This window comes from Ambystoma mexicanum, chromosome 6q (genome assembly GCF_040938575.1).
Source record: "Ambystoma mexicanum isolate Mex_15411 chromosome 6q, UKY_AmexF1_1, whole genome shotgun sequence".
Lineage (NCBI taxonomy): Eukaryota > Metazoa > Chordata > Amphibia > Caudata > Ambystomatidae > Ambystoma > Ambystoma mexicanum.
Window position 1 is genome coordinate 448591115 of NC_090937.1, and position 24683 is coordinate 448615797.

A 24683-nucleotide genomic window follows, 5' to 3' on the forward strand; every position below is an offset into this window, starting at 1 on the left:
CAAAATATTCAGCAATGCATCACTGACATTTACGTAGTAACTATAGTGTGGTAATCCGGCCTCGAATGTTCCTCTCTTCCAAAGAAATGCACACACGAGTTCATGTTTTATTACACACAAGCAGAAAAGAACGAGTGAGAGCAAGGCGGAGATAGAGAGAGAGTGCTAAACGTGCTTAGCAGCATTAATATTTTGTAAATGATGTACAAAAAAATCAAAAATGAAAATACTGGTGTGAAAGGCCATACACAGTTGTGCTTTATAACATGTACAAACAGTATTATGGGTAGTTCAATCAGTGTGTGCTGTCACAAGTTTAGCAGTTACTCAAACTGTGCGCGGGTGTGACATTGGGTGATTTGAAGACGTTCGAAAGATGTATCCAATACCGCAGCTCCCTTACCTTTACCGCTAGGGGAGTGGACCGGTGTCACTATGCTTGCTTCATCGACGGACGTTTCTAATGTAAACCAAATCGCTGGTGAGCAGCTGAAGCAGTGGTGAAGTCAGTGAGGTAGTTGCAGTGCTGGGTGCGTCTTCAGATTGTGGTGGTGCAATCTGTTGAGAAATACATTGTGTTGCTTTTGCTAAGTTAAAAATATAATCCCTGAATTCGTCCCCCAGAATGGACGTAGCCCTGTGAGCATCAGATATTTTCCTTATGGGGATAGGGGTATGTGCATTGCCGCCCAGTTACCACCTGAGGCAGTGATAAATGATGATCCTTCCAGGGCTTCGTGACAGCTAAACAATCTTTGACTATTACAGAAAAAATACATTATTTGATGTTTTTTAATAGAAATCATATGAACTATTCACCTGATAAAGAGAAAAGAAAATCTCAAAACGCGTTTGGCCTTATGAATAAATACTCAATGAAAAATGTATGTCTTAAAGTGTATATTGTGTTAAGCAACCACCAATTAACCACGATTGCAAAATTGAATATAATTGAATTCACTTGTCAAATATTAAGACTTTCCTACCTTCCCTCTACAAAGTTTGCCTTTATGCCTGTGATAGTGTGCAGAGGACAGGAGTTACCCAACTAGGGAACTTTGTTGTACTGTGACAGCTAAACAGTTCCAGGGGCAAACAGTGCCCCCAATTCATTCCTTAATGTGGTGCACAGTTTGGACAGTTTCCTCTTCAACAGACCTTTGACCCTCTCCACAACAGTGTTGGCTATGGGGTGGTAAATTGTACACATCCGATGCTTGATGCCCAGTAATGCTGTTATTTCCATAAACAGCTCATTGAAAAAGTAAGGGCCGTTGTCAGATCTTGACACATCGCACGCTCCCCATCGAGGAAAAACCTCTCTTACAAAAATCTAGCGCCACACTTAACATCAGGATGTGCACAAGGACCTACCTCCACCCATCGGGAAAAGGGACACATCACCACTATCAGGTAACAATAGCCATTACACCTTTCCCCCTATATCTGTGTAATCGATATGCAATTTGCGGAACACCCGAGTTGGTCGGGGCAACGCACCTCAGATTGTTCTCAAAGTATGTCCAGTACTATAAGACTGGCACATGGTACATTTAATCACCATTTTGGATATTAACTCCTGCAGATTGGGGACTAACCAGTCCTCCTGTAAATCTGCAGTGATATCATGTTTGGACACGTATGACGGATGGTACAGCTGGTCAAAAGCGACAAGTAGCAACTCCTGCGCCATGACCACTTTGCCTGTTATTTCCTGCCACCACAGCAAATCTGTCGGGAACTGCTTACATCCTCTTTTCACCAACAAATTCTTCTCCTCCTCGGGGGCCCGTTCCTGTAATTCGATAATTTGAGCAAGTGGTAGTGAATTATAGGATTCAGGTAGTTGAGCTTGCCTTTGTGCTATGACTGGATATTCTGAAACATTGGGCACAGTGAGATATGCTTCTTGTTTGGCCCATGCATCTGCGGCAGCATTACCGAGTGAGACCTCATTTGTGTCATTGATTTGGGCAGTGCATTTTACCACTCCTGCCATGGAGGGCTGTGAAAGGGCATCTATTAGTTTATTTAGTAATGTGGCATGCTGTACTGGGGACCTGTCAGTCCTCCTAAACCCCATCCGCTTCCACTGTGCTAAGCCAGAGTGCACCCTGGTGGTGATATATGTAGAGTTGGAACAGACAGTCACACTCCATCCTTGGGATGCTAGGAGCACCTCAATGAGCACTATAAGCTCTGCTACTTGGGCCGAATAATGCATACACAGTCTCCTTTGTACATGCACTTCATATTCTCTGTCCACTATGTGGACAACTGCTGCACCAGTGTGCCTCAGGCCTGTCCCCCTGTCAATGGTCAATAACCCATCAATGAAGGGGAACTCTCCCCTTCGAGTGGGCTGTCCTTTGCTTTGGGAATGTCCTCCTCCTCAATTATTACGCAATCATGCATTGCAAGGTCCTCGTCAGTGCACACGTCTGTGAGAAACGTGGCAGTGTTTGCAGTCTTGAACCTCACTATTTGTGTGGGCTGGACAAGATGACCTCACATGCGGATGCCCGTTGTGTGGTCAGTGTTGATTTGGATCGTTCAAGAATGGCAAACATTGCATGTTCCACGTACAGTGTTACCGAACACCCCATGACAATTGTGTATCTTTTCTCAATTGCGAATGCTGCAGCAGCAAGTCTCTGTTCGCAAGGGAACTGGCCCTGCATCACAGAATCTAGTACACCACTGTAATAGGCCAATGGTTTGTGGCACATCATGTTTTTCTGTGTGAGTACCGTGGTCATCATTTTGTCATTCGAATGGGAAAACAAACAGAATTCTTGGGTGTAATCGGGGGTCACTAGTATTGGTGGGATGCAAATAACCTCCTTCAGGCCATTGAAACTTGTAAGCATTTCCTCTGTCCAAACAATCATTTGTCTGTTTTTTTAGCTTCTTTAAGGCCTTGCAGTAGGGGTCCAAGCCTTGCAATATTTACGCAGACCGAGGAACTTCTGCATGTCTTTAACTGTCCTGGGCTGCGGGGCACTGCACACTGATGCGGCACGTTCTGGTATAATTTTCTTCCCATGAACAGATATCAGCTGTCCCAAATGAAGTACTTCTTGGAGACAGTACTGTAGCTTTGCCCTGTCCACTTTGTACCCTTTGTATGTTAACAGCTGCAAGAGGGTGATCAAGTCACTTCTGCACTGCTGTTTGTTGTCACTGCATACTAATAAATTGTCCACATACTGAATGATGGTACTAGGCACATGGATGTTTCCCAAATCAGCATGTAAGATTCTGTTAAAGATGCTGGGGGATTCGCAATACCTTTGTGGCAATCTCATGTTTTCAAAGCGCATTTCGCTATGCATAAACGTGGTGAGATATTGTGAGTCTGGATGCAGGGGTATGGAGTAGAAAGTGTTCTTCAAATCCACCACAGTGAAATGTGTTGTGTGTTTGGGATGCTACACAAAATGGTTGCACAGTTAGGAACCACAGGAAATTCTGCCTATACAATGCCATTTAGGGGGCGGAGATCCTGAATCTTTCTCCAACTCCCCCCTTTTGCCTTTTTTATTGGGTATATGACCATGTTGCATGGGGAGGTAGAGGTAAGTCCCTAATTGAGCAGTGTAGTAATGGGGTTTCATATACCATCTTCTGCTTCTTTTGATAGGGGATATTGCTTTACTCGGGGGAGCACTGTGCCTGGCTTCAGTGTTATTCTAACGGGTGTCACTCCCTGCCAGAGCCCTACATCACGGGCAACGGTTGTCCATAGTTGCTCGGGGACCTGCTCTAGGTCTTTGTCAGTGAAAATGGGCAGGGCGACAAGGGCCATTAAAGAACATTGCACTTTACGGTACTGCATCATATTTTCACATGGAATGCAAATATCCAGCACTATCTCTCCATCATCAGCCCAATCCTCAAATATCTCTGCATCTGACACCTCCCTCAGAGTCACAGTGGGGTCAATGCACAACACAGTATGTCACTCGCACCCAAATCAATCAGTTCTGATGACAACAATGATTTTTGCAGATACCACCAGGCCTTGCAAATCCAATGAAAGTATTGCCCCTGCTACAAGCTCTGGGGTCACAACAGCCCTAAAAATGAAATCAGATTGTAATCGCCAACATGCTTCACCAATTTGGGGCACTGCATCAAGTAAAACTGTGATCCCGTACACAAACATATCAGGGTCAACTGGGACGCTGCGAACCACCACCTCCCCTCCTCTCACATGTATTATCACCATGGCTCTTATTGCGCAAATTCCTGGAGCGGTACACACTATGCCCCTGTCTGTGAAGGAGATGGTCATATTCAGTTTGCTAACGAGGTCACGCACAAGCAAATTGACTGGTGAGGTTTCCGAATATAGTAATGGTGCACACACCACTTTCCCTCTTATTTTGATTGCTACCTCTTCTGTGTATGGACCATTGGCGACAGACACAGAGAAGCCCTGCATGTCAAGAGTTTCACCTGATAGGGGTACATATCCCTCACTGATACATGATTAAGTAGCACCTGTGTTGACCATAAAGATGAATTGTTTGTTACTTATCTCAGAGCCCACCAAGGGTTCCTCGTCAGGGTGGGTAGTCACAGACAGGACTGAACACCTATGAGTTTTCTGTGGGCTTTCCTAGTCAGGATGTGTGTTTGTATCTGGGAACATGAAAGGATTTCCTCCCATCACACTCACCCCCCTGTATGGAACCACTGTCCCATTTAGGACCGCGTTTGCTGTAGGTGTGGGTGCCCCATAAGATTGGTGTTGCGGGGTTGCTTGCATTTGAGCATTGGGCAGGGCAGACAGCTGTGCTTGTGGGGGCCTTGGAGGTAGTTTTGTGTATGCCTGATGTCTTTCGTATGGGATGGATGTAGCCATCGGGGTGGGAATTGAACTGGTTGTGGTTTCTGCACTGGTCCTACCGAGGCATATGGATTGTATCCTGCAGCCATTCTGTTCCTGCATTCCCTTGCAAAATGACCCCACTTCCCGCATACCCAACATTGTCCTGGCCCTGGCCCCCATCTCAGCCCCATGCCTTCAAACCCTCCACTTCCTTGCTGCTGACCTCCTTGGTACCACCCAGTGTGCTGTTGCTGTGAGGGGGGCAAGGACCGTGGTGCGTGGGCTGCTCCACTGTCCTTGTACCCCTCCTGCCCAAAATGCTGCTATCCTTTCGTCTCTCCGTGCTGCTGCCTGCTCTGCGGAGTCCGTCTGTCTCACTGCTGTTACCGCCCCTTCAACTGCTATTTTAGCTTGTTTCTTTTGAACCAGTTTCACTGCCTCAGCCTGCAGCCTCTGTGCTGTTTCCTTTTCCCTCTCTTTAATTCTCTTACAATGGTGTATAATTATAGTTTTCATTTCGGCCCACCCCTTCACCTCTATACCCACTATCTTTTCCTGCACCTTTTGTACCTCTTTGAGCAATCCCCTTTTGATGACAAAATAGAAAAGAGGAACTGATCGGTCCCAGTGGTCTCCCATCTCTGCTCTTCACATCTCCTGCACTTTCAAAATGTACTTTGTGGGGTCTTCATCATCCCCCATGGTGTATTGCTTGACGGACTGCAAGTCCGGCGTGTCGGGGTATGTTCGCCGCAAGGTGTCCCGCACCTGTGCTCTGATGTTGTTAAAGGGTGCCCGTCATGCGCATCATCTAGTTTAACTCCGGGGTATCCAGACTTAACCCATACATCTACAGCCTGATCTTCCACCGTAGCTAAAAGCAAGATTTTCATGTCTCCCACAGCAAAAGGGATTCCCATGACGTGCTTTTCAAATGTGTGTATCCATTTCCCAGCCCCCGAAGTATGAGGCGGGAGCACTTTTATCCGGTTATTCTTGTCCATCTCGGACCAGGGCCCCATTTTAAATGCTACTGTGCCAAATGTGATTCCGCCTGTATCCACCACCACTGAAAATGAGCCCCCCAATGCAAAATCTGTGATGTGCATTTCTTCTACCCCCATTTTGAATGCTAATGTGCCAAATGTGATTCCACTTGTGTCCACCACCACTGAAAATGAGCCCCCAGTGCAAAAGCTGTGATGTACAATTCTTCTACCCCCATTTTGAATGCTATTGTGCCAAATGTGATTCCACTTGTGTCCACCACCACTGAAAATAAGCCCCCCGTGCAAAATCTGTGATGTGCAATTCCTCTACCGCCCCCAGCGTGACACCGACCACGCCCACCCCTTCACCCACTCTCCCCATGGACCCTTCCTCAGCCGCTACAGAACCCCACCTCAAATGCGCCATGATCAACGCTAGGTCCATCAATGCCCACGTGCTGGACATCCACGACCTCATAACCACCCATGACCTCGACCTGCTCATGATCTCAGAAACCTGGTTACACGAGGCCTCTGGCCCTGCGCTCTCCCTTGCACTGCCCCCTGGCTACTCCATCACTAGACAAAATCGCCTCTCTAAAGGTGGAGGTGTAGCAATCATTGCCAAAGACTGCCTCTCCATTAGAAAGGTAGATAAATCCTTACACAACAACAACGACTACCTCCATGTCAAAATCAACCTCTCTCCTCATTCTACCATTGCTATTCACATTGTATATCGCCCTCCAGGCCCAACAGGAGACTTCCAAGCCTCCCTCATCCACCTCCTCTCTGACAACGTTAAAAAACATTTGAAAGCCATTCTCCTTGGGGACGTCAATCTAGGCCTCCTGGACAGCAAATACCCAGCAGCCAAATCCCTTTATTTAGCCCTCAAGGCACTAGGCTACAAGAACACCATCTTCATCCCAACTCACACCCAGGGCAGAACTCTCGACTGTATTGCACAGCATAACTGTCCACTCATCATCACTGGAAACACTCCCACCCCATGGTCTGACCACCATAGCATCACTTTTAGCATCCTCACCACCAGCTCCTCAACTCCATCACCCCAACCTCTACCGCCATGCCTCGCAAGAAGCTCTCGTCAGCTCACTAAGGAAAGGCTACTGCCCTTCCTCCAAGGCCCAGCCTTCAGACCACCCTTCTCCACAGACCCAGAAACTCTCGCATCAATTATGATGTTGCCATCAAAGCAGCTATCAACTCCATTGCCCCACTTAAACCCTGTAAATCCAAACCCATCACCCACTCCAAGTCCTGGTTCACTCTGGACCTTCTCGCACTCCGCAACGAAAAAAGGTTGCACTTACACAGTGGCAAACGTCCCACTCTGACAAAGATACATTGATCTTTAAAGCCCGCTCTACCGAGTACAAAAAGGCAATTACCCAAGCAAAGGCCAAATCCTTTGAATCCAGAATCTCCGAAGCCCAATCTAGCACAAAAGAAATCTTCACCATCTTCAGGGAGCTAGAGACTCCCACTCCCGCCCCCCAGAATTTCACCAAAGACAAAGCCTGGTGCGATGAAATTCAAACGGCCATACAAACCAAACTGAGCCTTCTCCAGAACAAAATACTAGCTACCAAACAAGCCCTGCCCAATACGCATATCCCTATCCCACCACCAGGCTCAGACCCCCCCCCCCAACCCTTCTCCTTCAAATCCATACAGGAAAAAGACATCATCAATATAATGAGGAATATCAAACCCTCTAACTGTAAAGGTGATGCCTGCCCAGCCACTATCATCAAGAACTGTACTGAAACGCTAGCTCCTTTCCTGACAGCCTTTGTCCATGCCTACTTTGCCACAGGGAAAGTCCCTGCCTCCCTCAAGGAAGCATAGGTCCGCCCCCTCTTAAAAAAAAAACAACTCTCGATCCCACCTCCCCTAACAACTATAGACCCATCACCACTGTCCCATTCCTCCTCAAAATACTGGACAAAGCAGCCTACCTGCAGGTTCAGCACTTCATTGAAGAGAACAAACTCCCGGGGCTCCGCCAATCTGGTTTCCGCCCCAGACACAGGACTGAAACCCCCTACTTGACCTGAAAAACTAGATGGACGATGCCAGAGACATGGGCAAACCAGCCCTTCTACTTCTTGACCTATCCGCGGCATTCGATCTCGTAGATCATGACGTCCTATGCCATTACCTCTCCTCCACTGCCAAGTTCTCCCCTGACGCCACAGCATGGATCACCACCTTCCTACAAGACAGAACCATGCAAGTATTCTCTGACTTAGCCTCTGCCTCACCCACCATCATACTCTGTGGTGTGCCCCAAGGCTCCTGCCTCTCCCCCACCCTTTACAAGATCTTCACACAACCACTCTTCCTCATCCTCAACGCTATGGGTATCTCCTACACCAACTACGCGGACGATACCCAGATCCTCCTCAACCTCACTGGCAACTATGACACCGACTCCTTGACCCTTAACAATCTCTACAACACCATCCAAGCCTGGATGGCAGACAATGGACTATGCCTCAACTCTGACAAGACCGAACTCCTTCTGGTAGGTTCCCCCAACACGCTAAAAAATCTAGACTCCCAAATTAATCACTTAACCATCGACACCATCAAAATACCTGTCTCAGACTCAGTCAAAACTCTTAGTCTATTTGGATTCCAACCTATCCATGGACAGACAAGTCAACGCAATTGCCTCCTCAGCCACATATCATATCACATAGACAAGTCAACGCAGTCAGACCCTTTCTCTCCAAAGAGAAATGCACAAGCGTAGCCAGAGCCATCACTGGCTCCAGGCTAGACTACTGCAATGTACTCTTTCTAGTAACATCCAAAAAAAACCTGGAGAGGCTACAAGTCATCCAGAATAGTGCTCTCTGTGCAGCCCAAGGCATTGCTAAAAGGGAACACATCTCAGAGGCCAGAAAACTAGCCCACTGGCTCCCAATAAAGGAAAGAATCGTCTTCAAAGCTCTGACACTGACCCACAAGTGCATTCACCTCACTGCCCCTGATTACCTCTCACAAAGGATCCAACCCGTCTCCTCTACAAGACCAACCAGATCATCCTATACCAACATGCTCTGTGTGCCACTAGCAAAAAGAGCCAGAGCGGGTGGATCCAGCTTCCCATATCTCGCACTCACACACTGGAATGCCCTACCTCCCACAATCCAAGGCGAGGCCTCCCTCTTGGCTTTCCGTAAAGCAATGAAAACCATCCTCTTCGCATAAGGTCCATCGTATCAGCATGAATACCAATCATATGACCCACACCATAAGCTGTAAAGACCAATTTCATAAACTGTAATAATAACTATGCCTGTATTGATTTATAATGTGCCAACGACTGCTACCACGCCTGTACCTATGTAACTAAGCTCCTGCAAGTAATAGCGCCTCAATTCCCCTGCGCTGTTTGCGCGCTATATAAATAAATAAATAAATAAATACTGGGCGCTAGAGGGGCCTTTGTGTAGCTGCGGTAGCTGCGTGCCTACTCCTCCCCTTACTTTCATTTTGTCACTTCCCTTCTTCCGAGCTACTGCTATCTACTCAAACCTGTTCCTCACCTGTTAGAGCCACAAGCTCTACACCCATCAAATAATTCCTGGCACTTCCTGCACCTCCTCTTCGTCATCTAACTCAACCATGGTGTCCCATTCTCTGTCCAATAAATCCCTGCCTGGATCTCTGTCCGATCGTAGTGTCCCATAATCTACACTCTCGGTTCCTCGGTCACTAACTTTCCCCTTCTCGATTTGCATGTCTTTTATGGCGGTGCTGTCCAACCTGAACAAAATATCTTCGGCCCATTCATCCAGCCTACAACCTGGTTTGCTTTCCCTCTCCCTGAGAGTCCTCAACCTTGCTGGTTCCACTTGCACCGCTTCTAATGCATTCTCTAAGTCTTCTGTGGCTTAGTATCTTGCTATGCTGCGTGGTTAGATGTTGTGTCATTAATGTGGTATGGGGTTGGTGCTGTGGCGGGCATAGGCACATACATTGGATTAGTGTATCCTGTGGCTGGGTGGGTGGTAAGTGGGCAGAGTGATCCCCTCTAGTGAAGGGATGTTCTACTGCAACGGCGGCTGTTGGTTGAACTGTGCTTGGGGCGGGGCTGTCACCACTCTAGTGTCTGTACTCATCGTTATCCTCTACGTCCTCCACCATTTTCCACAAGTCTAAAATCTCTTTCCTCCTCTGTAGCTTTTTACCCTTGTACTTGGCCGCTAGGAACGTGAACATGTGGTCCAATATCCCTCTATTGTTTGTACCCTGTTCTGGCCATGACAGGGCCTCCCTCCCTGTGTCTCTGTCAACCAGTGCTTGTGGTACTTACAATGTATGTCCCTATATAACGGCAAAGCGATATACATGTATTCAGTGCTCCAGATAGGATTTTGGAGTGAGAGTATTTTACTCCCAATTTTTAGAATTAAAGAGTAAATCCAATTTCCAGAGAGTAAACATGATATTCCTCCTTTGCAAGAGAGTAAAAAGAGTCTGACAACTATCCAATTTGTGCATAAAATTAAAACTTTGTTCGAAAAAATAAGTGACAAAACAGCTGTATTTCAAAGTGGTTCTAAATAATGTATTGCACCTGTGGAAAACATTTTCCCCACACATCTTGTAGATGCATACTACCCAGCTTCATCTTCATGATACTTGGGCACAAACTCTGTTAAGAGTTACTATAGATGCCAGCTAGTTACATCGGGTGATTCATAAATCAAGTCCCTCACTCTACCAGCATCACTTCTCTGCCTCTCAGGGCTACTTTTGCTGCCTGGTACTACCTGCTTCACAGCCACTCCATGTTTTTGCCCCATCTCTCCTTCCCTTTGCTACTTTGTTTCCCCGTCTCTCACTTTCTGATGCTCTGTCACTCACCCTTAAGTGGTGCGATGCCACATTTTGCAGTCTGTTTCTCTGTCACTCTGCCTCTCCCATCTCTGCATTCTATTGTTGCTTTTTCCCTCCTATATCTCGCTGAATCGGTTGATATAACTCCTCTTCCGCTCTCATGTCATTACTCTGGCTATATCTTTTTTTTCATTTTCTCAGCTGTGGTTGCTACTCCTTTTGATTATCATTCTTGAATTGTCTCTTATGTTATTGGCCTGTCCTTCTCTAGTCTTGCTTTTCTATTTCCATCTCTCCCCACATGCTGTTGATCTGTGTTTTATTTTACTGTCTCCAAATGTCTCTTTTGCTCTGCTTCTATCCCTCACTCCTATTGTGTGTTTGTCCTATTATTAACTCTGTTTCCCTTCTCACATTCTTTGTTGCCCTTTCATGTAGCTCATTGCTCTCTCTTTCTGTTGCTCGAATTCCTGTTTTGGATTGTCTAGTATGTTCTCTGTCCCTTCGCCCCCCACCCCTGCCACACCTTTGTTCTTCTGTGTTGCTTTGCTTCAGAGTGACTCTTCCTCTCCTGTTTTTCTGTTTGTCTTTTAACATAGCACCAATAAATATCCATAAAGCTATAAAGCTGAACATGCCTTTTCTATTTAAGTCTAGTGCAGCTTTAACCATTAGGTGCTCCTTTTTAGATTTGTGCAAACCTTCTTTTGTCCATTAGGCTGGGAATTATAGAGTTAAAGGTTTGTCTGACCAGATGCAGCACTTGCTTGAATGCAGATGCTTTACCAACACTGTATGCCATACAAGTACAAGAGCCCATATGAGATGTGTGTTCTGAGCCATTACAGTTATACTAGCCTCGATGAGGTGTGTATTCTGACACATTACAAGTATAGCAGCCCTGAAGAGATGTGTGTTCTGAGCCATCACAGATATAGCAGCCCTGATGAGGCGTGTGCTCTGAGCTGTTACAAGCATAGCAGCCCAGATGAGATGTCCCTGTTCTGAGCCATTACAAGTATAGCAGTCCTCATGGGATGTGCTTCCTCTGAGCCATTACAAGTAGAGCAGCGCAAATGAGATGTCTGTTCTGATCCATTACAAGTATAGTGGTCCTCATGGGATGTGCGTGTTCTACTTCTGAGCCATCACAGGTATAGCAGCCCTGATGAGTTGTGTTTTATGAGCCATTCCATGAAGAGCGTGCTGAATGAGATGTGTGTGTTCTGAATCACTGAACATTTAGTAGTCCTTTTGATAAGTCGAAAGCTAAGACAACTGTGTTACAATTGAATGGTACCTGCATCTTAAATGCATATCTCTGATGCACACACATTAACCCACCTATTAACAGGATTTGAACTAACAGGTTACACAATAATCTCTGCAGCAGAGTTATTGACCCACTGCGATGCCGTTCCCAACAGGCTGTTGACACTGAAAGGCACATAGGGCTAGGGCACTGGCAGCTCCATGTGAGGCTTGCCTGACATACATGGCTTGTCAAAAGCTCTAAGCCTGTTTGGACTAACCTACATCAGTCAGGAGATTCATAATGATGCTTTAATCGGACATGGGAGAAGCAGATGTTTTAAAAAGCGCAAGACCGAGTAGAATGGATTGAAGTATATGACAGCAATGCCATCTTCTCACACTGTTGGAGGTTGGTGGGAAGAGCTGAGACACTGTTCTTGCTTTGTACTTTAGCTCACTGCAGAAAATGCCAACACATGTTTGTGCTTTCTTAACAGCAGCTCTGTTAAGAAATGCAGGTACTGTCCCAAAACATAGAAGTCTTGCCAAGAAATGTGGTCATGATGCAATCAGCCGTGCCATAGAATATTTGCCATTGTGCCATGACATGTGTACGGTATAGCAGCTACGTTGATAAATTATGTTGCTTTGCCTGAATATATATCAGTCCTGTTGAGAGGTATAGATACAATCTGTGCCAATGTAAATATATACAGCACTGCTTCTACCTGTATCCATTATACCTTCTTGTGGTGGGTGGTCAGTAAGGAAGTTAAAGTTCAGATCACATGCCTAGCTATGCAATTGGTGGGCTTCTGTGATGAAAAGAAAACAAAGAATGCAATGCCCATGCTGCTGCCTCTATTAAAGCCAATTAAGCAGAAATGCAGCCCTTGTTTAAGACAATTCTCATTTTACACAATACTACCTGTGTCCTAAGGCAAAGTTTAAAGCAGGTTCATGATTCAAGATGCTTTAATAACACTAACCTACAAAATGCAGGCAGTTGAACAAAGCGAACAAAACACAAATTCCCTTTTACATTACGCAATAAGTATTATCTTGATAGAATCATTAACAGAGGGGAGTGTTAAAAAAATTAAACAGACCAGGACTCACCCCAGTTGCTTCTTTCAAGGAATTGTGTTGATTACTAAAGTAAAGAGTGGATTTACAAGCTGCTGCTAGCCAGGCTGTCACCAGTGCGCTCCATGATTTATGGGGGTGCTGCCATAAATATCCCGTGTAAGTAGTATGCAAGGAAGAATTAAAAGGGCTGTATTCACAAGATTTCACTGCCTAAAAAGGCCTTATACGCACCTTATCTGGAGTGCTGCATGTATTTCAATGAGACACTAGCCCCATATTAGTGATTGTTACTTTCAATACTCTTTTACGTTGTACATCTACATCGTGCACAATTCGTCATAAATGTCACTACTATTTTCCCCTCCCGACTCCCCAGTCACCCCTTGTGTTCACTCCTGCGCCTGCACGCACTCTCTCAATCCTCACCCTCCACACTCATACTACTTCCACAGGCCCTCCATCGGCCTCACTGGTTACACAAATGATATTCAATACAATAAAAGAATAAACTTTTTTAAAAAGCTAAAACAACAAAAACTACTTCAACTCATTCCCCCACCCGAAATATATTGGGCACAGGATTCCGAGCTCTCTAATTATACAGAGCCCCTACTTTTATATCCTCTTATCACATGTAAAAAATATGGCACCACCTTCTTTTCTAGACCAGAAAGGATCCCACACTTCTATTTCTCTTCTCGTATTCTTACAACAATATCCTTATACCAATAAAAATAAAACCATAAGAAAACACCATTTATTCGTTACACACTCCTCAACTTAAAATGGCTCCTGTATACCACTGGGGGTTGCGTGCTTGGGGCTAGTCACTGCAGGTGGGTGCCGCCCCTCCAGAGATGCAGCCTAGAAGCCCCCATATTGTGCATAAAAATCTGGGATCACGTCAGGGTCACCACAAATGTAGAGCAGGCCCCCAATGCTCACACCAGAAAAAATACAACCCGCTAGGGAAAAAGACCCAGCATACCTCTTGCAAGGAGAACAAGGTTTATTCTCATAAAAGTCAAGTACGCGATAGCAAAGAACTCTTCTGCCACAGAGTGCTGTAACAAAAACCAACATGGACGGCAGCTTATAAGGGCGAAAGTCTTCACAACTGATGTCATGACATAGGATACATATCCATGTAGCTGGTGGGTGTGACGCTATACATAGGTGGCCTTCTCCATATAGGATGCCAGGTCATTGGTCCCATCTCCTCAAGTCCACCTTCTTCCATGTGGGGCTCTTCTCACCGTGTCATCAGGTGCCGGGCACGATAATTAGCAATTAAGTGTGCAACTCATAACATTCCCTATCAGAGGCTCTGCACCTGGTACTACAGGCATGGGCACAGAGGCTTCATTCAAAGTCATGTTATCTTACAAACCCCAACTCGATCTCGTAGACGTCAGCGCCGTTCCAGGTCTTCCCATCCTGAGATTTACATTGTTTACTTTCCCTCCTTGGCACCTCGCAGCACAAATCACAGGGGCCTTCAATATTCTGTTGTGTTATTTAGAACAAATGGGGGTTCAAACAGTTTTATTGTCTGGGGTCTTGGGCTGGCTGATACTCTGGATGTTCGGGTCTTGGGATGGGGGCATTTGGTCACTATAATTTAGGGTTTGGGCTTGGCTCGGCCAGAGACTTGTGCCATCCTACTCATAGGTTAACTGCTCGCAGGGAGTTCTTGGCCCCCTCATGGCCATGCCGGGTGAATTATTTCTTGGTTACATGTGCCATCAGTATTAGATAATGAAAGATTTATGGAATCTCGTGAATTTGGCCTTCCCCACTAACGCCCAGGCTGCAGCTTGTTCTTACATTCGCACACGCATCTCTATGCCTTGTGCTTGGGCCTACTATCGTGGCTGCAGTGCGAAGCCAGGCCTCAATTTAAAGATGGCTACTGTTTTCCAAGATGGCTTTCTATGTCTAGTGCACTCTACACCCAGTCCCACTGTGACCTATCCCCTAGTGCAACTTCTATGGACATCCCGCTCCCCACTATATTTTCCGTAGACACCTACAGCACAGACTTGGGACTCTGCTGCAGTCAAAACCTCTTGGGGGCCTGGGATGATCGCCCCTATTTCCCAACAAGAATAACTTAAGGTCTGTGCATCAGGGAGAAATCCCGTAAAACAGAGTTCCAGAACACACAATACCTTAGAGTCTTTCAGACCCAACACTGGTGTACCAATTGAGCTCCTTACACCAATGAGAAGTGTCGCAGAAGTGGGGCTTTGACCACTATCGCTGGACCATTTTCCGCAAAGTCAATGAAAGGTTTCTAGACCGACATGTATCTGTTATACCTCCTCTCACATAGTGCAGTAACTTTGTCCGCCATCAGGAGGTCCCAGATTTGTAGACACCACATCTGGACCAATGGGCCCTACACAGACTTTCAGGTATGAGCGGTCATCAGTTTAGCTGTCAGTAAAAGGTTTCCAACCATGGTGGCCATGGAACCCAACAGGGGGAAGCCCCATCACCAGTATCCCCTATCAGCACCACCCAGGGAAGGGATCGATAGGAAGCGACAACCCTGTGACTCTTTGATTTTGTACAGCACCTCCTTCCAGAATAAACCCACCTTCCCACACGTACAGACCATGTGGAACAAAGAACCCACGGCATCAGAGCCACACCAACATGCCGTTGATTGGTCAGCTGACATGCGGTGGAGCCGCTCTGGTGTGAGGTACAATTTGTAACAAAATGTTTAGTAACATTCCCTATCTGTGATGCATTTGGAGGATTTATGCATTCTCGCCCATAATGGCAACCAAGCCTCATCCTCTATTGGCCCCCCAAGTCATTCTCCCACTTAGTCATATACGGCAGATGAACCACTAGGTCCCCGTGTCCAACAGTTTATATAATTGTGTTACCCAGCCCGAGAAGACCCCCAACCCCTGAACCGTCATTTCGAGAGCATTCACCGGTCTAGTGGCCCCCATTTCGTGGGGGGCTGAGAAGCCCAATGTCTCAGTTGTGCATAATGATAACGCTCAGTTTTGGGCAGAGCAAAGGTTTCCTTACACTCCTGACAGGTTAACAGGCGCTCATCCCTATATAGTTGCTGTACAGTCTCCAACCCACCAGTCACCCATGCCTCAAATCTCATGGTGTCCCATCCTGGCTGAAAACCCGGGTTGTTCCAGAAGAGTGCAAACCACCCACCCCCCCCCCCCCCCCAGAGCCGAGCCCCATATGCGGAGTGCCCTCCCCATATAGTACACTGTATTCCTAGAGGTGGTTAAGAGTGAGAAACTGGAGTTGGACACCAGGGACCTCTTCTCCATTTAAAGGGAGATGAATCATCCTCACTACAAAGTGGGCCCGCTCGATTATTTTCCATTTAGGCAGCATGTTGGCATCACCTTGTGTGACCATGTATGAAACCTGCACAGCCAAGTTATGGCGAAATACATTGGGGACTTCCAGACTCCCAACCTTTGTGGGTTTCAGCAACACCCTCTTGGAAACTCTTGCCTGCTTATTCCCCCATATGAATTTAAGTCTCTTCCTTTGAAGTGTGGCAAGCTCTGAATCAGGGATCTTAGCTAGCAGTGCTAAACAAAAGGTAAAGTAACCGAGGGATCAGATTCATTTTGACCGCATTAATCCTACCAAACCAGGATATTTCGTGTCGGTCCCACCTACTTAAATCATCAGACAACACCTGGAATAATGGTGGTAAATTGCACCTAAAGACTTCTGATGTCTTACTGGGAATACATACACCCATTAAAAATCCAGCCCATGAGACTTGTCAAAGTTATTTTCGAAGCCATATATCCACCCAAATTCTGCCAATTAACTTAGTACTGCAGCCAAGGAGGTACAAGGGTTGTGCATGGTGAGCAGGATATCATCCGGGTAGAGGAAGATATTATAGCTCACCCCCCAATCGCAATCCCCTCAATGCCCACATTGGCTCTAATATGATAAGCAAGTTGTTCCATGCTCCACACAAGCATCAGTGGGGATAGGGGACAGCCCTGCTTCATGCCCCTGGTTATCGGTAAACTAGATGACAGCCGCGCATTAACACGAAGAGAGGTTGATTGGTTCTGGTAGATGGCATGACTCATTTGGTAAACCCCGGAACAAACCCAAATTGTTCTAGAACCCCTCAGAGGTATCCCCAGCCCACCCGGTCGAAAGCTTTATGGGCGTCCAGGGCAACGTTCCCCATGTCCACCCCTGAGAGCTCCCCCACTTCTAACAGATTAAGGACCCACCTCACATTATCATGGGTGCTGCGGCTCATAATAAACCTCATCTGGTCACTGTCTATAACCCTGGGGAGTACCCCTATCATACGGTGAAGAGTTTTGAGTTCATATTGGTAAGGATGATGGGGCAATAGGAATCGTACAGCGTTGGATCTTTCCCCGGCTTAGAGATACATTCAGTCATAGAGGCTCCCATGGTGTCACCTTCTGAGACACCAAAAATGGGTTGAAGAGATACACCAATGTGGGAACCAAAAGGGAGCAGAACTTTTTATAGAAGGGAACCCACCAGGACCAGGGGTTTTGTTTTTCAACGTGTTAATAGCCAATTCCACCCCCCCCCCCAGCCTCAATCCGGACTTCTAAATACTCGCACTCTTCAGATGTTAGTTTCAGTATGTCTGTGTCCCTCAAATATTGGACCTGAGCTTCAGCCTGACCAGGCTCCCCTCGGAACATCCCACCAAAATTAGCCTCTTAAATTCTTAGCTTATCAGTGTTACCGCACTGCAAACCACCCTACCCATCCCGCAAGGCTAGCACTACATTTAGATTCTGAAGTTTATTTAGTTTGTCTACTAATAAACAATTGGTCTAGTTCCCATTTGCTTAATGGAATTGTTTGGTTGTCCCCTATCAAGGTATGCTCCTCTGCAAATGGAAGTACATGGAAGACTCCAGGAACATGTCCTGCCCAGCATTAGGAGCGTACAATTAAATCAGAGTGAACAAGCATTCCCAGAGCAGGCATTTCACGCATACAAATCTTCCCTGGGGATCATGTAGAACTTTGACCTTGGATATAGGATTCTGCTCCCCAACCAGTATCGCCACCCCTACCCCCGCCCCCCGCTTCTTCTCAGCCCCAGAACAAAAACATTGTTTTGGGAACGCCCTCATGTGTAATCGCTTCTCAACTGGCGCGAGCATGTGAATCTCTTCTAAAAAAGCTATTGAGAGAGACATATCTCCCAGTTTACATGTGATAGATTTCCTTTTTACGAGGGGGTTTAAGCCTTGAACCTTCCATGTGCCCATCACAATTAGGCCCTCCTCATCCTACATCAGCCAGAACATCTTATGTAACCAAGCTATACCCACCCCCTCAGCACAATTCGATGCGGTCTCTTGTAAGAACTGTCATGCTACCGCCAGTCCCACAGTAAACATTTGCAACCCAAAACCCTTCCTCCTGACCCCCACTCTTCCTCGTTTACCCAACCATTAACAATGCTCAAACAGGAGAAAAAATCAGATATATCAAATGTCACAGGGGAATCCGACTTGGAAGGGAATACAACACTCCAAACCTATACCCTACCTCCCCCAGCTCCCAACCCGCAGGTAGTAGCCCTCATGATACAACTGTAAGCACAGGCAGAAGGAACCTATCCAAAAGCAAAGACAATAGTCTCAACGGCCACAATTCCCAACTCACCCGTATCAACTGTAGGGTTGTTTTTTCTGGCTGGGCCTTTCACCTTCTTCCCCCTGCCCACCTTCATCCATTTTTGGGAGGCCTCCTGCCAAGGACGAGGACTCAGCCCATCCATCTCCACCTCCAGCCCCCCTGCCCACCACCTCCCCAGCAGTCAACAGATCCTCTGCCTCTTTTGATGTTGGAACAGCCCACCGATTTCCTTGATAGGCAAAACGTAGCACGGTGGGAAAGACCCACCTATATGACACCTCCTTGCTGCGTAGCCATGCTGTCAGTGGTCGGAGTGCCCTCTGCTTCGCCAGAGTCATGGAGGCCAGATCTTGATGTAATGAAGTTGACATATTGCAGAAGGAAATGGTCGACAGTGGTCGGGCTGCAGTCATTATGCGTTCCTTCAGTTTGACACGCGAGAGAACCTCCGGTGGCCTGTCCAGTGCTGAAGAAGTTCCAGTCCTGGTGCAATGTGACCTGTCCAGTTTGCTGGCCGAGTCATCAGGTAGCTTCAAAAGGAATCAGACAAGGTGCACCACAAAGTCAGGGAGTTTGTCTTTCTTGACCCCTGAGGAGATGCCACGGGTCCGGATATTATTTCTGCAGGAGTGATTCTCGCTATCCTCCTGTTTGTCTTCCAGGGCATTGCAGCATGCCTACAAGGCCTCCGATCTACTAGAGCACTCACCCACCACATAGGAGTATCACAAAGTGTGTTCTCTACTTCAGATACCCGTTGTCCAGCTTTCGAGACCCTTTTATCTAGTACCAAGAACCTGTGGAAGAGTTCCTCATGCTTTTGTGGATTTCCTTGCAGATTCCTGCAGGTTGGGTGCTTTGATCATTGCGGCTACAGACGGCAGGTGAACTTAAATGTGGATGTGCATTCCCTGAAGGCTCTCTGTGGCAGGGCATGACCCCCTGAGCTAGCTGAAGTCTGCACACCCCAAGATACAACTCCTAGTGGGCCACACACTCCACTGTCATGGCCGTTCACAACTTGGGGCACACAGAAGACGCATGCTAACTTCACTTCTGCCAAATCTCCAACAGACGCAGGTCTTCAATTCACACAGACATCTGACAGGAGAGGTTGGGTATTTCTAAAAGTCACACACACGTCACTGCAGCCTGGGGCGGTGAAAGATGTGGAAACTGGCACCACAGTGACTTCTTCTTAATTTGCCTTTAATATGAAATGCAGCCGAAGAACATCTGAAACACTGCCTATTTGCCTACAGTGTATGTCAGGAGTGGGAAGCACCCTCAGCAGGGCCCACCACATAGATGGTAAGGCAGTGGGACGAAGTCCTCCACAGCAGCCTGACTACAGCCACACAGCACCAGGCTCCACCTATGTCCAGATAAGCTACAGGCAATAAATGTACGCTGGGATCTGTGCACATTTTAGGGGGGCCAACAGACCATCACTAAGGGGACAACCCCCTAGCTGCCATGTGTGCTTAATGGGAAAAGGCCCCTGCTTGCAGGGTGATCTGCTCCGCTCACTGCTAGGACGTCCCTTCATTGCCGCAAACACGGATCAGCTTATGATATATAGGCCACATTGGCCATGGCAGGGATCCTCACCACGCCAACCCCACTGGGGAGTAGTTGCCGGCAGGCAAGATAACACTCCTGAGGAAGCCGATGACCCGCAACAGGCCCCTGCCGGCTCCAAACACCCTCTGCCACAGGGCCACCTCCTGGCACTGAGCCATTTCTCCACAGGCTGGGGCAACCCGCATATCACACGATCTTCGGGTTGCGGAGGCATTCGGCGATCGGACAAACACCGATCAGCTGCACCAAACTCCATGGATCACACAGCTGCCTTCATTATTGGTATTGGGCTGCCAGGAGAGCGGTTGTGGACACAAATCCCCTTCACAGCGTTTGAGGCTCTGAAGGAGCCATCTACAACAAGGACGCGCATAGCCACGCCCCTCCACGAAACATTTCTAACTGTTTAAGCATTAACATTTTTTAGCTGTCTTGGAATTGTTAATCTGTATAAATATCTGTGTGAAGGGTCTTAAAAAGAAAAACGATTTCTCCTTTTTATCCCTCTTTTTATTGAGGAGATGCCTCGGATTTGAGGATTGGTTATGGGGATGGTTAGGTTCTCTTTTTCTTTTCTACTGCTTTGTATTACTTCTGTTCTATGATATTTTAGAATGTGAATATACGTGAAAAGTCATATGTTTGACTGTAACACATTATTAATTTTTTTTAAAAATGCTCTTTTATAATGATTTCTTTATCGTCAGGTTGGATTACTGCATACACTGTGTACATTCCAAGTCATCTCTTTAAAATGGAAGATGATTTCAGCCATGCATGTAAATACTTTTTACAATCCAATCACTTGCCTACCATACCTTACCCACTATCAGCAACCTCACCACTACGGCTACTCCATGCCACCACCTTAAGAGGTGGGCTACTATAGTACATTTATTCCTTTTCCAACACTCTTTTTCAGATTGTTTGATAATTTGATCTGTGTGCGCTTTTCAAGTCTTTATTTGGGAACAGAGTGGTATTTTAGCTATTTCAAGCTATACATTAACACATAATTGCATCATTACGACTGACATGATATGTGGTCAAGATTCTGAAGTTTGTTTGTTTGTTTGTTTATTTATTTACTTATATGGCACACCGGACCAGAAGGAATGAGGGCGCAAGCATTACAGGTATATTCTCAGCTTAGTTGCAGTTCAGTACATTATTTACATTATTATACATTGTTATCCAAGGGCACGGTGATTAAATGCAGTTACAGAGACAGAGTAGAATTACGAAAGAGTTCCAGGTTGAGAAATTTTTGTAGTAGTTACAGGGTTTCGGTTATTGGTCTTTGTTCTTAAACCACTGGATATAGTTACGCCTAAATTGGTGGTAGGTTTGTGGTGCTCTGACGTGAAAACTGAGCTCAATTCTCAGCTTCATCTCATAACTAAAGTGTGTGATCCTGGGAAATCCCTTTTATCTCACTGTGCTAAACCTACTAAAAATGAGCTGCCAGGTTTTGTTGTGGGGAAAAGGTAGACGGGAAACCATGTTTGATTGTTGTATTGTGGTGGTAGGGAGGCTGAACACGAGGTACGTGGTTTGTGTTGTGGGCAGGACACAGTTATGTATATTATGTACAGGGGCTGAGGAGGCATGATGACTGGTATATGCTTTGCGTTGTAGGGGTTAAAGAATCAGAATGCCAGTTATGGGATTTTTGTTATGGGGTGGGTCAGAAGGGTCAGAAAAAGGCACTGGGTATGGGTTTCTGTTGAAGGCACCGATGGCGAATCAAAATAACTGGTATGGGTTTTGTGTTATGGGGTTCAAGAGGTCATGAGGAGGGGACTATCCATGGGTTTTGTGTTGTGGGTATAGGGATGCAGGACACCAGATTTGTATTTTTTGCATGAGGACTGAAGGCGGTAGGGAGGGGCGGATGATAGGTATGGGTTTTGTGTTGTAGGGGTTGCAGAAGCAGAGTGCCCGGTATAGGTATTTTGTTGCAGGGGGTGAGAGGTTCAGGGGCAAGGCACTAGCAATGGGTTTTGTGTTGTAGGCGCTGGAGACACAGAATAACTAGCCTGGGCTTTGTGTTGTGGGGTTCAAGTGGGCCAGGAGGAAGGCTCTATGTTTGGATTGTGTATCGTAGGGTCAGGGGAAGCAGGACACCTGGTTTTGGTTTTGTGCTATGTGGTATCGGGAGACAGGGTTCCAGGTATAGGTATTTTGCTGACTTGGTTCGAGTTTGGCTCTTGTAGCCACATCGGCCCGGCGAGCTCAGACCTGCTCTACCCATTGATTCTCCGGCTTCCACATCTCATGACTGGGAACACAGTCTGCACTAAGCCCTTTAGGCTTCCGTCTAAGCAGAGGGTATGATCCGCAATTTGCCAACCTTGGGATGGGTCCTGAACCAGAGAAGAAAGTAACCCAAAGTGGAACCATGGGGAAGCTGTGCTAGACCAGCAAATCTTTAAAGACCCCTTTCTGATGATTTATTTATTTATTTATTTTATTTATTTGAATTTATAAAGTGCGCATCGGCTCTGAGGCATCGTGGTGCTGTTACAGAGGACTCACTTGGGTACAGATTCTTAAGGTGGATAGGGTACAATCATTTACATGGTTGCTTTCAGTCAGAGAAAACAGAGGCATACGTAAGTTCATTGGTTACAGGGGAGCTACATAACACTGCCGAGACAGGCCTTCTTTACTTGACATAAGAATGGCCCGCACCCGTGCCTTAGTTCTTTCCTTGACCATGCAGGGAGCAGCCGAGTTACAAGATGTCAAGACTCCATGGCTTGGGAAGTCTGACAGTGATCGCTTTGCAGATTCTGACCAAAGAAGGCGAGGACACAGACAGGGGCCTGATTGGGGTACTGGCTCCGATACAATTTGATCCCCTATCTGGGTGTACGTATTCCCAGTAAGACCTCAGAGGTCTTTCGGTGTAATTTCCCACCCTTATTCCAGGAGCTGTCTGATGATTTAAGTAGGTGTGGCCGACAGCCAGCAACCTGAAGCTCTGCAAGGAGCGTCCCAAGAAACTGTTACGAACGTCCACAACAAGGAGGGTGCATCTTCCAGCTTCAACTGCATGCCAGGGGCCGGGGGCACTGAGTACGCTGGTGCTCCGAGTCCCGGATCTCTTGATCCCTAGCAGGAAACGCCACCTGCGCGAAAGTCCCTATAGTCACAATGGGATGCCTGAAAATGTTCCCAACAGCCATCCTAACCCCTCCCGGGATAACCAAAAATCTACTCCCTTGCCTGGGACCCAGATCATTTCTGCCCTGCAACCGGGAACATCCTAGAGCACTACACCGGTCACCGGTACTTCTAGAAAGTGTTTGCCTGTAAGTCTACTACTGCAGTAGCCCAACCTTTATAGGCGCTTGATCGTGATCAGGAACTAATGAGAGTATAGGAATGGGCCCTTTATTTTGATTTAGCCCAATCGTTCAATTGTAGCACTGGCCGGTCATTAAAACACTGCCGCTGCTACATTTGAACTTGAATCAAATGTGGAGGAAGAAACTGCAGAGAGGTCCTGGCCACAAGTTGAGCAAAACAAATAACAGTATGTCTTTCACTGAACAGGCGCACCCGTCAAACTGGTGCAGCTTTTGAACACTTGGCGGAGAAATGGCCCACACAAAAAAGAACCCCGAAATACTGAATGGGATCAACCAAGGAGCCACTTGAAAGCGCTTGTTGGTACAATTGGACGTTGTTGAACAGAAAGACTTTGAGCAACTGTAAAGCTGAACTGAAGTTGGCTTTGATAATACAATATAATTTCCTGACTTTGATCTGAAGCTCTCTTTAGAGAGCTCTGGTTTTTCATTATTAAGGTTGGACATGGTTGTATCTGGGGAATACTCAGTTGACCTTTATTGGAGAAAGGATTGTTTCCGTGCATCTTTTAAGTTCTAGCAGTAAACATACTTCCCTACCACTGTACATGCCTTTTCCATGCTTACCTACAATGAGGACAAGATATGTTTTCTAATCCCATGTGGACGTTTATACTTATTCATGGTACCGAACACCCGTCCCCAAGAGTTGTGTTTGACTGCTTGACCACAGCTACCACAGGTGGGAAGAGGACACAGAGGGAGATCAAAGCTTTCTTAAATTGCAGATAAGTCCTCAGGGCACTGAACACGCTCTCAGAGTGATTTCTTTCACCACTTAACCCCAGCCACCCACCAGCTTGTCGCCTGCACCCACTGCCCCCACGGACCCCCATTCTTCACCAGCCACTACATCTCCTCCCATCCACTCTCCCTCAGCACCTACCCACCACCTCTCTCTTTCCCTATCCACCTACTGTCCTGGTTTGGTTGAAGCAGGGAAAGCCCTCTTAGAGGTAGGGTTAGTTAGGATGTCTTCTAACCCCTCCTTGCTTTTGATATTGATAAATG